The 17,432-nt window shown below is 42.9% G+C and overlaps 1 long non-coding RNA gene across 1 annotated transcript in view; it reads left to right on the top strand.

Annotated features, from left to right (window-relative positions):
* The first annotated feature begins 11,625 nt into the window (after positions 1–11,625).
* The window catches only part of LOC141145851 (uncharacterized), a 65,602-nt gene continuing 59,795 nt past the window's right edge, over positions 11,626–17,432 (top strand). Inside the window, exon 1 of the long non-coding RNA XR_012244673.1 lies at positions 11,626–11,860. This is a non-coding gene — a long non-coding RNA (uncharacterized lncRNA). The remainder of the gene's footprint in view (positions 11,861–17,432) is intronic.

Below are 17,432 nucleotides of genomic sequence, written 5' to 3'. Positions count from 1 at the left end.
TCTAGAGGCTAATTAGCCGCTAGGATTGCTTTTACATGAAAGCCGACCGCTGGCTGAAAAGAATGATACCAAGATGATACCTAAACCTGCAGGCATCATTCTGGTATAACCACTCAAAGTCGTGAATGGCGTACCTGAAGACAAAAAAATGGTTAACAATGGTTAACAATAAAGCACAGTAAAGTGTAAATAATTACACACCTGAAAAACAAACATGATAAAACATAATAACAATAACAATAACAATAAAACATTGCAGAATAGAATACAGTAAAAAAGAGCAGAACAATAGAGAGAGAGAGAACAATAAAACAACAACTATTTTTTTTTATTTCATATTTTTTTTTTTTTTTACATTTTTTTTGTAACTAACTTTTATAACGGTAACCGGTTCCAGGTTCGGGTCTCTCAAAATGCGATGGCATCTTGGGAGACCCTGTGAAAGTGTGCCTAGTCTGTGCAATGCTGTACCCTACGCTAATACTCAACTAGTGAATGGTAGCGTTCAAAACATTCACCAATGCAAGACCAGGATTGTCAGGACAGGAGGGACAATAATAGCGGGTGTCACGCCTATATCCGCGCTCTTACTGCAGACACAACATCTTTTTTGGGGGGTTCGTTGGGTAGGGGTACTCGGGAGGACATAAAAATGCCTCTCATGCAGCCGACTGCATTTGGTTGGGGATGTGAATGGGGGAAGTACGGGCGCTGCAGAAGCGGTGGGTTCCCAATTAGGATTGGCGAATGCAGCAGGAAGGGCATTATGGGCACGACGGGCCTGTGTTTGTCTTTTTGGTGGCAGCGGGACACTACTTGTGCTTGCCACCTCACCAGCTTCAACTGCACTTATGGGACTCGCCACGTCACCACGTGTTACTACTGTTATCCGTCGGACCAGCCTACACACGAGTGGGCTTTCCGTCGGACCAGCACACACACGAGCGGACTTTCCGCCCGAAACTAAGTCCGGCGGAAAGATTTAGAACTTTCTTCAAATCTAGGTCCGGCGGGCTTTTGGGAAAAAGTCCGCCGGAAAAGTCCGCCGGTGCCTACACACGGGCGGATTGTCCGGCACACTCTGGTCCGCCGGACCAAGTATGCCGGAAAGTCCGACCGTGTGTACGCGGCATAAGGGAGGCGTATGCTGCATGCGTGGGTGTTAGCGGTACTGGCGCTAATCTGACGCTGCCTGGGGCGACGCATATCACCGCCGGGCGATCAGGGGGCTAAACCTTTATTCGGTAATAAACGGCGGGTGCCCTGACACTATAAAAAATAAACGAACTAACCAGCGTCATCCGTAACGGTTATACGGTGATCAGTGGTGAAAGGGTTAACTAGGGGGCAATCAAGGGGTTAAAACATTTATTAGGTAGTATATGGGGGTCCCTGACGCTATAAAACGCTGACGGCGAACCTAAATATTTACCTCACTAACTAGCGTCACCAGCGACACTAATACAGCGATCAGAAAAATGATCGCTTAGTGACACTGGTGACAGGGGGTGATCAAGGGGTTAAAACTTTATTAGGGGGGGTTAGGGGGGTACCCTAGACCTAAAGGGGGTAATACTCACTGTCCCAACACTGTAACTGTCACAAACTGACACTATGCAGTAATCAGAAAAAAAAAAAAAAAAACTGCTGGTGTCAGTTTGTGACAGGGGGGGGGGGTGATTGGGGGGGGATCGGGGGGCGATCGGGGGGGGGATCGGGGTGTTTTGTGTGCCTGGCATGTTCTACTGTGTGTGTGTGTGTTGTGCACTCACATAGATGTCTTCTCTCCTCGGGCCGGAACGGAAAATACCGACCCGAGGGGAGATGACATCACTTCCTTTGCTGCTGTTTAGCATACAGCAGCAAAGGAGTGTTCTCATTGGCCGGCGGCGATCGCGAGGGGGGGGGCCACGAACGGATGGTCTCCCCCTCATCACGGATCGCCGCTGGACAAAAGACGACCGCCTCGGGCACCGGGGGGGGGTCCGATCGGACCCCCCACCCGCGTAAGGCAAATCACGTACATGTACGTGATTTTGCCTGTCCGTGCCACTTTGCCGACGTACATCGGCGTGAGGCGGTCGTCAAGTGGTTAACCTAGACCAGGGATATGCAATTAGCGGACCTCCAGCTGTTGCAGAACTACAAGTCCCATGAGGCATAGCAAGAATAACAGCCACAAGCATGACACCCAAAGGCAGAGGCATGATGGGACTTGTAGTTTTGCAACAGCTGGAGGTCCGCTAATTGCATATTCCTGACCTAGACTAAATGATCAATTAACCCTTGTGGTGAGGGTGCAGCCCTTTTTTAGGTTTCCTGGATGGAATCTATTGTAATATTAAATGACTATAAGGCCTCATGCACACGGCATTTTTGAGCTGCAAATGGCATAGGCGTTTTTAAGCTGTAAAAAAAACCCAGGACCAGTGGGTTCTGAGAGACGTTTTTCAGCTGTAAAAACGCTCTAACGCTGATAAACGCTCAAAAACGTCGCTCACCAACGGTTTTTAACATTTTTGATCCATTGAAAAAAAAATTAAAAATTTTTGAAAAAAAACACTAAAAAACGCTAACGCGGAAAAACGCTAATAAACGCTAAAAAACGTTATTGCAAAATCGTTGAAAAAAGCTGAAAAAAGTTTTTAAAAATCACTGCAAAGCTACTGGCGTTTTCATAACGTTATTTTAACATCCCAACATCCCGTGTGCATGAGGCCTAATGGCTAAACTATTATTACAATAACTATTCATTTAAGGTGTTAGCAAATCCAGCAATTTGTAATCTGGCGGATCTATACTTATGGAGCATTACTCCAAGTTTTTATTTTTACAACTACCAAACACTAAATATGTATATTGTTATCGAGTAATAATACATGCAATAGGCTCAATTCACAGACACCAGCATACAAATCTTAAGTTAAAAAAAAAGGCCTCATGCACACGGACGTTTTTACAACTGCTTTTTTGAGCGTTTTTTGCAGCTTAAAAACGCCTGTCTATGTTAGTCTATGGCTTCATGCCCACCTAGGCGTTTTTGAGCTGCAAATGGCATAGGCGTTTTTAAGCTGTAAAAAACCCCAGGACCAGTGGGTTCTGAGAGACGTTTTTCAGCTGTAAAAACGCTCTAACGCTGATAAACGCTCAAAAACGTAGCTCACCAACGTTTTTTAACGTTTTTGATCCATTGAAAAAAAAAAAATGTTGAAAAAAAAAACGCTAAAAAACGCTAACGCGGAAAAACGCTAAAAAACCACTAATAAACGCTAAAAAACGCTATTGCAAAAACGTTGAAAAAAGCTGAGAAAAGTTTAAAAAAATCACTGCAAAGCTACTGCCATTTTCATAACGTTATTTTAACATCCCGTGTGCATGAGGCCTTATTTTTAGCCAAGTCCAGTATGATTTGAAAGTTATAACCAGATAGCTAAAATAAAAATGCTAATCCTTGTGTTAAAGCCCAATGCCCAATATAATATATCTTAATAGATGATTGGTAGCACAACCAATGAAAGAAATGATAACTTTGAATAAGATATCCAGTTTGAATAACTTGATGCTTATGTTTTAGATTTCCATTTACTGTGAACTGGCCTTCCTTCAGACTGGTAGTGGATTGGCCCCATTTCATCATTTTTCACTGTATTGCCATATATACGTACACTCTCATGGGAGAGATACAGAAAACCTCTGACATCCTCTTTGCTGCAGCCTTATCCCTAGTTCACTATAGTTCAAAATTAGCAATGCAAAAAGTGCCATATACTTTAAAGAGGAATTCCAGGTATGGAAATATTTACAGCTTGGAACAATGTAACTATGCATACAAATTACCATACCTGTGGGATCCTTCTAGAAGCTGGAAATCACTGTAGTAGACACCGCAACTCCAGTAATCTCCACTAGCTTCCAGGTCCCGTGGCGGACATAGGGGGTTAGCCACTCGCCATGGGCCAACCCCCTTAGTAATCAACGAATTTGACCGAAAAACGAATTTGGAACTAAACTAATTGCATATGTCTAATGGAAAGGTCATAATTCGCATGGATGGGAGCTCCCTGGCACACTGTAGGACACACAACTTGATAGTAGATCAAATGCAAAGCCACCCAAAGATGTCAGATTGTTCTCATATAAGGGGTAGAGAGGACCCATAGGGCCAGTTGACAGGACTTCCTCTGATGCCATCCCCCCTTGCATTTGCGGCTCCATTCCTGCCTCTTTTCCGAATGACTGCCCGCATGGTGACGCACGGTCATCCAGGAGAGAGACGGGAACAGAGCCGCAAGTGCAAGGGGGGATGGCATCAGAGGAAGTCCTGTCAACTGGCCCTATGGTTCCTTTCTACCCCTTATATGAGAACCATCTGACATCTTTGGGTGCATTTACTTTGCATCTACTATCAAGTTGTGTGTCCCACAGTGTGCCAGGGAGCTCCCATCCATGCGAGTTATGACCTTTCCATTAGGCATATGCAATTCGCTTCCTTCCAAATTCGTTTTTCGATGAAATTTGACAAATTCGTTAATTAGGAAATATTGGACTTAACGAAAACCTGTTTAACTAATTTTTCCGAAAACGAAAATTCGTAAATATGAATATTCGAAAATTCAAAAATAATGAAAATCCAAAAATTCAAAATAACGTATATCCGAAAATAAGAATGAAAACTTGAAATTCGAAAACCCAAAAATTTGAAAATCCGGAAACAATAACTAACTAATAATAATTACTAACTATTACATTATAGTTATTGGAATTTCCTTTCAAATTTGGCTGTTAGTGAACGTAACGAATACGAATTTATCTAAAGTTACAAATTATCCGAAAGAATGAATGCTGCAACTAAATGAATGGAACATAACAAATTGAAGAATGGGACTTTTTTTATGTTAAATAGCTTTTCTTTGGGATTTCACTAATCTTTGCATTATAATTACTTTATTTAGCACAGCACAGAATTTTTAGTAATTTGCTACATTAAAGCCACAGGTAAAATTATCCCCAGTTCACAGTCCAATATTTTTATTTAGGACCATGCTAGCTGGAATAGAAGTGATGTTTAATAAATGATGCATGCTATACCATTTGTTTCAATCTTGAACTTTGTAAATGATCTTTTATAAAGTATTAAAGTATTACAACAACATTGTGATCTGATAAGGTGTTAGCAATAGTTGCTCAGTTTGCTAAAAATACATTTGGCCACAATTCCCAACAGTGTAGTTAATTTCCTTTTACTCATTTTAATTTTATTGCTGTTTACACCCTTAATAACACCTGCCCCAAAAAAGTGTACACCCTTGCTTGAGGTGTGTCAAGTGGAATAAACTGCTTTAAAGCCATGGAATTATTAGATGGGTGAGAGGAACAATACGGTTAGCTGATTGGAGAGCTCTAGCTCTGATTGGGGTGCATGGCAGAATGCTGCAGAAAGGTTCAAGCACAAGCAATGAACATGAATTACATGGTTCATTTTTTCTGGCAGATCCAATTTGGTGTTTAGCATATATGATCTATGATTTTGCTCATTTTATGAGGCAAATATAAACAATAACTTCAAAAAAGTATACAAAATATAGTTTTACTGTTAAGAAGAGAGATTTGTTGTTAAAGTTGGAGTTTAGGTAGAGTTTCTATAGCATGGTTACAGTTTGGACTAATATAAGTATGCATAGCTCATAACGAGACTGATCCCTGTGGAAACTGCAAATCAATGTGGTAGTCCTATGGTTTGATTAAAGGGTAGTCCTGTTGCCCTGAAACATGTAGCCAATCCGCCTCCACTTCCTGTCATCCTCACCCAGCTGAGAGAGGTGCTGATTGGAGCCTCAGCCATCTTGGTACACCCAGAAGCCGCTGCTGCCTATGTCCCAGCCTCAAGACTGACAGCTATACTTCCACCAACAGCTAAACGGCCAAACTCAGCTTCAGCCAGCTGCTTGCCTGCCAAGCTCTGCAGCCTCATGATGATCCTATGGTAGTCTATATGGATTTTTGACAAGCCATGATCCACTTTTAATTAGTGAGTGCATTTATATTGTCCTTTACTCTTTTTAATAAATCTCTACACCTAGATGGAGGCGCCCTTGTTTTATATATGTGCACTAGGATCTTGTGACCTAACCTGAGAGGAGCTGCATGCATTTCACCTGGTGTTCCCCACCACTCTCCTGGTCCTCTTAGGACCACAATAAATTATGGGTCTAGTCAGCGTAATAGCTTATTAATTTACTTTACTGCCCTTTGTCATTGCCTAAGAGCTGTAACATGGAGGAGGAGAGAGCCCTCAGCTCCAACAAGAGCAACTTGAGTCTTTTTTTCCTATTTCCCGTTGGCTACATGGAGTGACAGGGTAGCAAAAGAAAGGTGAGTATGTTCTACTGTGGTGGAGGGCATACATGATACATTTCAACCTCTTAAAGACCAGCCACCGCAGTTGTACTGCAGCAGGTTGGCTCTCCTGGGCGAATCGACGACCTTGTACATCGGCCGCTTTAAGACCACCAGGGGGCGCGACGCTGATGACGCTGTCCGTCAGCCACCCACGATCGATCCTGAGAGAGACAGAACGGAGATCTGTCAATGTAAACAGATCCCCGTTCTGTCAGGGGAGGATAGACAGATCGTCTGTTCCTAGTGATTAGAAATAGCAATCTGTCTCCTCCCCCAGTCACTACACTGCCCCCACAGTTAGAAACACCTCCCTAGGGAACACTTAACCTCTTGATCACCCCCTAGTGCAGTGATGGCGAACCTTGGCACCCAAGATGTTTTGGAATTACATTTCCCATGATGCTCAACTACACTGCAGAGTGCATGAGCATCATGGGAAATGTAGTTCCAAAACATCTGGGGTGCCAAGGTTCGCCATCACTGCCCTAGTGTTAACCCCTTCCCTGCCAGTGACATTTACACAGTAATCAGTGCTTACATCGCTGTATAAATGTCATTGGTCCCAAAAATGTGTCTGATCTGTCCCTTGCAGTGTCACAAGCCCGCTAAAAATAACAGATCGCTGCCATTACTAGTAAAAAAAAAAATGACGACACTATACCTTTTGCGCAAACCAATCAATATACGCTTATGCGATTTTTTTTTTACCAAAAATATGTAGAAGAATACATATTGGCCTAAACTGATGAAGAAATTATTTTTTTAAATGTTTTGGGGATATTTATTATAGCAAAAAGTAAAAAATATTGTTTTTTCTCAAAATTTACACTTTTTTTTGTTTATAGCGCAAAAAATAAAAACTGTAGAGGTGATCAAATACCACCAAAAGAAAGCTCTATTTGTGGGAAAAAAAGGACATACATTTTGTTTGGGTACAGCGTCGCACGACCGGGCAATTGTCAGTACTGTATCGCAAAAAATGGCCCAGTCATTAAGGGGGCAAATCTTTCCGGTCCTTAAAGGGTAAGTTCACCTTTACAGAAAACTCTGTAAGATGAACTTGCACAGGTCCCCCTCCTCACCCCCCCCCCCCGGTCCCGCTGACCTGGACCACGGTAATCTCCGGTTCTAAGCCTCGGTTTATCTGCGCCAGGTGTCCGGGGCTTAGAAATCCTCTCAGGTGAATGTCCAAAACGTCCCTCGTCAGGGGGATATTTTGGAGCATTCTAATTGGTCAGCGCTGTCACATGGGCGGCGCCGACCAATCAACAGCCGCATAGCCTGTCCTGTCAGCTATGAAGATGCTGCGTGGATACAGAGAGGATCTCTAACCCCCCGGGCTCCTGTCGCAGGTATACCAGGGCTTAGAACCGGAGATTGCTGCGGTCCAAGTCAGCAGGCCGGGGGGGGGGGGGGCGAGGATGCGGACTTGAGTAAGTTCACCTTACAGATTTTTCTGTAAAGGTGAACTTACCCTTTAAGGACTGGAAAGATTTGCCCCCTTAATGACTGGGCCATTTTTTGCGATACGGCACTGCGTCGCTTTAACTGACAATTGCACGGTCGTGCGACGCTGTACCCAAACAAAATGTATGTCCTTTTTTTCCCACAAATAGAGCTTTCTTTTGGTGGTATTTGATCACCTCTGCAGTTTTTATTTTTTGTGCTATAAGCGAAAAAATGTGTCAATTTAAAAAAAAATATATATATATATTTTACTTTTTGCTATAATAAATATCCCCCCCCCACAAAAAAAAAATCTTCATCAGTTTAGGCCAATATGTATTCTTCTACATATTTTTGGTAAAAAAAAAAACGCAATAATCGTATATTGATTGGTTTGTGCAAAAGTTATAGTGTCTACATTTTTTTAAGTGGTTAAAGATTGTCCTTTTAGGAAGCTGTTTTCCGGGTGCTGTGCAGAGTGGCTGCCCTTCTAAATAGTAACCACAGAGAGCTGGTAAGCACAGTAAGCACAGAGAGCTGATTGGGGTGAAAAGGAGGCACGATGGTCTTGACCTTGTCCAGCCAGAGAAGAAGAAAAATGCAAGGTGTTCTCTGAATAGCAGCCGGGCCAAGCAAGCAACCCTTTAGAAAAAAGTTTAGAAAAAAAAGGGGTGGAAAGCTAAAATTACACTCAGCAGAGCTCAGTGATGGGGGCTCTGACAGATGATTTGAGGAATGGGACACCCTACCCCCCCCCCTCCACACAGTACACTGGAACAAAGCCTAGGCTGTCAATCAGCCAGGGGTCCCTCCCCTGTCACCATGTTTCTCTTGGTGTCAGGAGAAAAGTACACACTATAGAGAGATATGCTTTGTTCATAGTTCATGTCTGAGGTTTACAACCACTTTAAGTTGTTGTGGACCTGTTCCTCAGGGATAGGTGTGTTTTTATTTGCTTCTATTTTCTCCTTGTCAGAGCAGAAATATCAGCACAGTGTCAGGCCTGCACTGAGCTTAGACAGGAGACAAGATTGCTAACCTCACACTTAGCCTGACACATCTGTTCAAATTGAGAAAGCATATGACAAAAAAATCAAGTAATCCCTGAGAGGTAATTAAAAAATTCAAAAGCGGAAGCTATTGCAGATAACCACAGGTTCTCTTTATGACTAGTGGTAAATGAGTCTGTGTTTTGAAGAGGAAAAGATTTCCTGCTGAAATTAATCAAAAAATAGTTAACATTAGATAATATATGGACATCCACTATCTTTTGAGGAAAAAAACCATAATAAATGGATCAATACTACTATCTTTTGTTTACAATAAAACCGCCTTTGTTGGCTTGGCAGGACCTTTGATGCTCAACTATAAGCTTGAATGAGTGGGAGAATACTGCATGAATTGTAGCCAGATAGATTGCTGGCGGGGTAGTGATGCCAAGTCTTGACACTCATTACAAGCAGCTAATTGTTTTCTCTAGTATCTGTTGCCTCTCTGGTCTCACTGCAGTTTCTGTAGAACAATCACAGCACAGGGTTAGAGCAAAACATCATCTCTAATCTCTCTATATTGGCTTAGTAAGTGACCTTGCAGTTTTTCTACTGCAATGATATAAGGTGTTTTCAAGTAGCAATGATGATTTAGTGTTGAGTGGAATGTGGTGTGTTAAACATATAGTTAAACATTACTGCTTTTTGCTTCCTCAGCTTTAACACAGCCCTCTACTGTCCTTATGTGGCTTCTAATATTGACCTTAACCTTACTCTAATCTCAGTAAGTCCCATTTCCAGTATGTCTCATTTTGATTCTGAGATTACCTTTAAAATAGACCAGTGGTTTCCAACCATTCCAAACAAAGGGCCTGTTTACGGTCCTTCCGACATTAGGAGAGCTGGTGTGGCCAGTGGGAGTAGAAAATGCCCCAGCATCAGTAGAAGTAGATAATGAGATGGATTTACTAAAACTGGAGAGTGCAAAATCTGGTGCAGCGCTGCATGGTAGCCAATCAGTTTTTAAATTCAGCTGGAAGCTGATTGATTTCTATGCAGAGTTGCACCAGATTTTGCACTTTCCAGGTAGTAAAAAATGACAGTGTCTGTGGTCAGTAGGAATAGTGCCCCATCATCCCATTGTACATGTCAGTGGGCAGAATGGTGCCCAATCATCTATATCAGTGGTAGAAAGTATGCCTCATCGTTGGTGTCAGTGGAAGGAATTGTGCTCCATCACTCGTGTCAGTAGAAGGAATAGTGTCCTACTGTTGGTACCAGTGAAATGAACAGTGCCCCACTGTTGGTGTCAGTGAAAGGAATAGTGCCCCACCTTTGGTGTCAATGGAAAGAATAGTGCTCCACTGTTGATGTCAGTGGGAAGAATAGTACCCCACTACTGATGTCAGTTGGGGGAATAGTGCCCCACTGTTGATATCAGTGGAAAGAATAGTGCCCCACTGTTGATGTCAGTGGAAAGAATAGTACCCCACTACTGATGTCAGTTGAGGGTCTAGTGCCCCACCTTTGATATCAGTGGAAAGAATAGTGCTCCACTGTTGATGTCAGTGGAAAGAATAGTGCCCCACTGTTGATGTCAGTGGAAAGAATAGTACCCCACTACTGATATCAGTTGGGGGAATAGTGCTCCACTGTTGATATCAGTGGAAAGAATAGTTCCCCACTGTTGATGTTAGTGGGAAGAATAGTACCCCACTGTTGGTGTCAGTGGAAGGAATGGTGCCTTATCATTGGTGTCAAAGGGAGGAATAGTGCCGTGTATCAATGGGAGGAATAGTGCCTCATGTTAGTGGAAGCAATTATACCCCAAGGGCCACATAAAGGCAGTTAAAGGGCTGCACCCACCCATGGACAGTAGGTTGGAGACCCATGGAAGAGATCAAGCTCAGCGTTATCACTTGTAAAAGGGGGAATGAGATACATGTGTCCTATAACTGGAAATATTGGGTATTTCTCTTGTATGAGTATGCTCAGATGGAGTTGATTGTAGTTAAGTAGTATCATATTCTCAGGCAAATATTACCCTTTATGTTAAAGGGTAAGTTTACCTTTTCACAAAAAATTGAAATGTGCATTAACTCCAAATATCCTGGCGACCCATGCAGACCTTACTGCAGATAGCATAAGTAAGGTCCCATGCTGCCGCTGTAGAGGTGTTATACTGTACACATCCATACACAGCTCCGGAGTAAGTATCCATCATATTGTTAATGACAAGCATTCACTGATCAGCGCACCCCATGCACCAACAAGAAGCACATCTGAGGATTATTCTTCCGGTAAGCTGTCCCAAAAAGAAGCGCTGGACAACAAAAGCTTGTCATTGCAAGTATTATAATGGTTACTCACTCCGGAGCGGTGTATTGCAGTGTATTGACTGCTACACCGGCAACACAGGGCATCACGATTGCTATGTGCAGCAGGCTCCAGAGTAGCCAGGATATTTGGAGTTAGTTCACCTCCTCATTTTAACTGAACAGTACATAAAACATGCTCCATAATTTATAAGTATACAGGTTCTCATCAATCTATCCTCTGCAATGCTTCCCTGAACTTTCTGTCGGGCCACTGTATGGCTTGGTGTTTATGTTCCATGAATCCATGTGCTATCTATGAATAATTCATATGCAGCCCCTTCCAATCAACATCCTTGAAGAAGGAAACAACAAAAGCAAAGGGCGCACCAACCTAGTGCATTACCAACATAACAATTTTATTTTAAAATGTAAAAAGTATTCTACTTGCAAAAGCAAGCATAGGCATGTACAAGGATGCAGACGAGACCACCTCCAGATCCTCAGTACTCAGCCAGTGGTGTAGGAAGCCCTCGTAGCATCCTAAGGCTTTCCACATTTTGAGGTTCAAGCCCTCTGCTTTTGAGCCAAGAGTCTTACCAACCTACATACATTGGTTCCATGGAGAGCGATGGTGGCCACCCTCTAACGGGAAATCAGATCACACAGCAAAAGAAAAAAAAAATTGAAGGAGACCGAGAGCAATAGAAGGTACTTTTAGAGTTAAGAATACATACTTGAATATATATTTTTTTTAAACCATAATTTAGTGCCATTTGAGTTTAAAACATTAACTCATATACAGCTTCTTTTAGTTCGTTTTTATGTCCCTCCTAATGAACGACATCTGAATGAATAGAAATTTTTACTCTCAAGTCTTTACATGTCAAGACATAGAAATAAAATCACTTTGTGTGTCATAAGATGTGCAATCACATGGGAAAATTCAACAGTGAAAGCTGTACAGCAGGAAACCCATGCAGCACAAAGCATTTGTAAGCGCTGGAATGTGTGACATACATGTGTTCTTTATTAGAAATCTTCATCTAATTCATTCATATGTTAGTGTGGGGGAAGGAGTGCATAAGTTAACAGAATATGTTAAGGCACAGCTAGGGAACTTCTGAAGACAGTTTGTAGAAAACATCACAACATTCCACATTTTAGCCATTCTGTAGCCAGTGTTATAATTATGTGTCTTTTTGCGGGTTATGGTGTGTTTTTCCAAAACAGTGCCAATCCTTTTAAAGTAAGCAAAAGCCTTTTTAAAACAAATGCGTCTGAGCAATCAGGATTCCTCAACATTATCAGGTACACAAACCAGAACTGTCTAACCATTGTGCACTAATGCCGTGTATACACAGTCGGATTTTCTGACGGGAAATGTAACACGTGAGCTTGTTGGCTGAAAGTCCGACCGTGTGTATGCTCCATCGAACATTTGTTGTTGGACTTTCCGCCAACAAATGTTGGCTAGCAGGTTCTAAAATTTTCCGCCAACAAGACTTTGTTGTCAGATTTTCCGATCGTGTGTACACAAGTCAGTCACACAAAAGTTCACGCATGCTCGGAATCAAGTAGCGTCCGTAAAGGAGATTTCACTACGTTCGTAATTGTTGATCAACATTTGTGTGACCGTGTGTATGCAAGACAAGTTGGAGCCAACAACCTTCGAACAAAAATCCACGGTTTTGTTGTCGGAGAGCAATAGAAGGTTTTCTGTTTGTGAAGTAAAGTAATACTAAAGCGTTGTTTGTTTTTTTTTCTAAAATACCAAATGTGTTATACTTACCTGCTCTGTGCAGTGGTTTTGCACGCAGCAACCCGAATCCTCTTCTTTTCGGGTCACTTGCCAGCGCTCGAGCAGTGCCCCCAGAGAAAGCTGCTTGCCCTGGGGACACTGCTGCTTGCTTGCTCCCGAGCCGCTGTTCTAAGCGTCTATAAGACACATAGAGCCGTGTCTCTGCCCGCCCCCGCTCTCTCCTCATTGGCTCACTGGCTGTGATTGATAGCAGAGGAAGCCAAAGGACTCCCGCTGCTGTCTCAGCCAATGAGGAGAGAGTCCCCATCCAGCCAAGGCTCTTGTGAACATCGCTGGATCAGAGAGGGCTCAGGTAAGGGTTGGGGGGGGGGAATGCGCTGCACACAGAAGTTTTTTTACCTTCATGCATAGAATGTATTAAGGTATGAAGGTGAAAAACCTTCAGCCTTTAGAACCACTTTAGGAAAACATACTTGAATAGAATTAGCTTTTTTTAATCAGAGTTTTGTTTTGTGTCAATTTAATTCAATAGACGTGTTCTTCCTCATCTCCCATTTTCTGGACTGGAGTTGTGTGTTGCATGTTTCCCTTGTAATATAGACAGCAGGAGGACCATGGGGGAGAGTAATATGGTCTAACTGGGGTGTGGAGCTGATGGTGACCTGTTAGCTGAGTGCCAGAAGGTTGACCCACAAAATGATTTTTGACTTACCCCAAGATGGTCAGACTGGTCTGGTGAGTGTACCTTTCTGATGATATAAAGTGAAACATAATTGTGAAGTGGAAGGAAAGTGATAAATGTTTTTCACATTTTTTTTACAAATAAATATCTGAAAAGTGTGCATTTGTATTCAGCCTCCTTTACTCTGATACCCCTAACTAAAATCTAGTGGAACCAATTGCCTTCAGAATCCACCTAATTAGTAAATAAAGCCTACTTGAGTGTAACTTATTCTCAGTATAAATACAGCTGTTCTGTGAAATCCTCAGAGGTTTGTTAGAGAACCTTAGTGAAAAACAGCATCATGAAGGCCAAGGAACACACCAGACAGGTCAGGGATAACGTTGTGGAGAAGTTTAAAGCAGGGTTAGGTTATTAAAAAATATCCCAAGCTTTGAACATCTCATGGAGCACTATTCAATCCATCATTCGAAAATGGATAGAGTAAGCCGGGCAAGGAGAGCATTAATCGGAGAAGCAGCCAAGAGGCCCCAAGTAACTCTGGAGGAGCTGCAGAGATCCACAGCTCAGGTGGGAGAATCTGTCCACAGGGCAACTATTAGTCGTGCACTCCACAAATCTGGCCTTTATGGAAGAGTGGCAAGAAGAAAGCTATTGTTAAAAGAAAGCCCTAAGAAGTCCTGTTTGCAGTTTGCGAGAAGCCATGGAGGGGACACAGCAAACATGTGGAAGAATGTTCTCTGGTCAGATGAGACCAAAACTGAACTTTTTGCCCTAAAGCAAAATGCTATGTGTGGTGGAAAACTAACACTGCACATCACCCTGAACACACCATCCCCGCCGTGAAACATGGTGGTGGCAGCATCATGTTGTGGGGATGCTTTTCTTCAGCAGGGACAGGGAAGCTGGTCAGAGTTGATGGGAAGATGGATGGAGCCAAATACAGGGCAATCTTGAAAGAAAACCTGTTATGCCCTGTACACACGATAGGATTTCCGATGGAAAATGTGTGATAGGACCTTGTTGTCGGAAATTCTGACCTTGTGTAGGCTCCATCACATATTTTCCATAGGAATTTCCGACACACAAAGTTTGAGAGCTTGCTATAAAATTTTCCGACAAATCCGACGCACAAAGTGCCACGCATGCTCAGAATAAATTAAGAGACGAAAGCTATTGGCTACTGCCCCGTTTATAGTCCCGACGTACGTGTTTTACGTCACCACGTTCAGAACGATCGGATTTTCTGACAACTTTGTGTGACCGTGTGTATGCAAGACAAGTTTGAGCCAACATCCATCGGAAAAATCCATGGATGTTGTTGTCGGAATGTCCGATCAATGTCTGACCGTGTGTACAGGGCATGAGTCTGCAAAACAATTGAGACTGGGGCGGAGGTTCACCTTCCAGCAAGACAACGACCCTAAACATACAGCCAGACCTATAATGGAATGGTTTAGCTCAAAGCCCATTCATGTGTTAGAATGGCCCAGTCAAAGTCCAGACCTAAATCCAATTGAGAATCTGTGGCAAGACTTGAAAATTGCTGTTCACTGGCGCTCTTTATGCAATGTGACAGAGCTTGAGCTATTTTACAAAGAAGAATGGGCAAAAATGTTACTCTCTAGATGTGTAAAGAGAGCTAGAGGTATACCCAAAAAGACTTGCAGCTGTAATTGCAGCGAAAGGTGGTTTTACAAAGTGTTGACTCAGGGAGGCTGAATACAAATTTTCACATATTTATTTGTAAAAAATGTTGAAAAACATTTATTATTTTCCTTCCACTTTACAATTATGTGCCACTTTTGTTGGTCTATCACATAAAATATCACTAAAATACATTTATGTTTTTGGTTGTAACATGACAAAATGTGTAAAAGGGGTATGAATACTTTTTCAAGGCACTGTATGTTAAATGTGAATGCCAGGTATGGGTGTTATAATTAGTTACATTGTTCTAGCTTGGACCAATGTAACTATGCATATACTATAACTGGCCGATCCCCCTGAAAGCTGGGAATCACTGAAGCAGACAACACTATTCCAGTGATCTCCACTAGCTTCTGTGTCCTGTTCTGAGTGGATGGCTTGCTGCATCCTGAACACAGGAGGTCAGCCTCTTAGCATAGTGCCATTCACAGAATGCTTTGCATTTTCTGAATTAATGCAAAGTATTCACTGGTTAGACAAGGTAGAGAGGCGGGGAGGTGATGTCATGCTCTCCACCTTGTCCAATCAGAGAACGCTTTGCATTTATTCAGAAGGTGCAAAGAATTCTCTGGAAGCAGCACTGAGAGACCAGGAGCCAGTGGCATTAAAGACCGTAAACTACAAGTGCTGGGGAATTTATTTTAACAAATAATTTTCTGGAGAATGTTTATTTTAGTGTGTTCCATGGGTTAAGCTGAAAAAATGCTGACCGTTTAATACTAATTTATGGGATCCTGATTGCTAAGAAGAGGCTGTTTAATAAAGTTTCAAAGAGCTTGACTGAAAGCAGGACAGCCCAGCCATTCTGTGCTGTAAGAATATAGTAGGGGCACGGCAAAGATTTACCTTGGTTAATCTTTTTAAATAGTTACCGACTTTCCGCCTCAGTTGTATTGCGGCAAGTTGGCTCCCCTGCGCGAATCGCCGTTATTGTACATCAGGCGAGTACACGGCGATTTGTGTGCGCGCACCCATTCATGGGCAGGGGAGCCAACCAGCGGGTTCTGACAGACTTGCGGCCACCTGCGATAGCTCCAGAAACAGGCAGACCGGGGATCTGTCAGTGTAAACAAACAGATCCCCGTTCTGTCAGAGGAGGAGAGACAGATCATCTGTTCCTAGTGATTAGGAACAACGATCTCTCTCCTCCTCCAGTGAGCCCAGCCCCCATACAGTTAGCAACACCTCCCAGGGAACACACTTAACCCCTTGATCGCACCCTAGTGTTAACCCCTTCCCTGCCAGTGACATTTATACAGTAATCAGTGACTATTTTTAGCTCTGTTTGCTGTATAAATGTCAATGGTCCCAAAAAAAGTGTCAAAAGTGTCCGATCTGTCTGCCGCAATGTTGCAGATCTGCTAAAAATTGCAGATCACCACACTGGTGTGATGTTAGACATCGCACGTGATTCGCACTGCACTACTGTGCAGATCACATGCAATGTCTGTCTGATATGAATTAAGCCAGGAACCTTTTTTTGGTTCGCACTGGAATCAGATCGCATGGGTGTTCACACTCATGCGATCCGATTCCTGCACCATTTGACAGTTCACACTGCGATTTGCAAAACCGATCTGGGGGTGTCATTAACTTTCTATTGACACTTGCAGCGGCTAGAATAGGGCAGTGTGAACTGCCTGTGAGTCCTATACGATGCGGGAACCTGAACTGGAATCGCGCTGGTTCCCGCATCTCATTAGTGTGAACCAGCGCTAAGCCCTCGTTCACATTGGAGCCCTGTACCGAGAAATTCTAGAGCACTTCATGCTTCCCTCTGCTGACCAGCTTTATAGAGATGCTGATTTCATTTTCCAGCACGACATGGCAACTGCCCACACTGCCAAAAGTACCAATATCTGGTTTAATGATCATGGTATCACTGTGCTTGATTGGCCAGCAAACTCGCCTGATCTAAACCCCATAGAGAATCTGTGGGGTATAGTTGGGAGGAAGATGATAGACACCAGACACAAGAATGCAGACAAGCTGAAAGCCGCTATTCAAACAACCTGGTCTTCCATAACACCTCAGCAGTGCCACAGGCTGATCGCCTCCATGCCACACCGCATTGATGCCATAATTCATGCAAAAGGAGCCCCAACCAAGTATTAAGTGCATACTATACT

This window comes from Aquarana catesbeiana, linkage group LG05, assembly GCF_042186555.1.
Source record: "Aquarana catesbeiana isolate 2022-GZ linkage group LG05, ASM4218655v1, whole genome shotgun sequence".
Lineage (NCBI taxonomy): Eukaryota > Metazoa > Chordata > Amphibia > Anura > Ranidae > Aquarana > Aquarana catesbeiana.
This window is presented reverse-complemented; position numbering and strand designations above follow the sequence as displayed.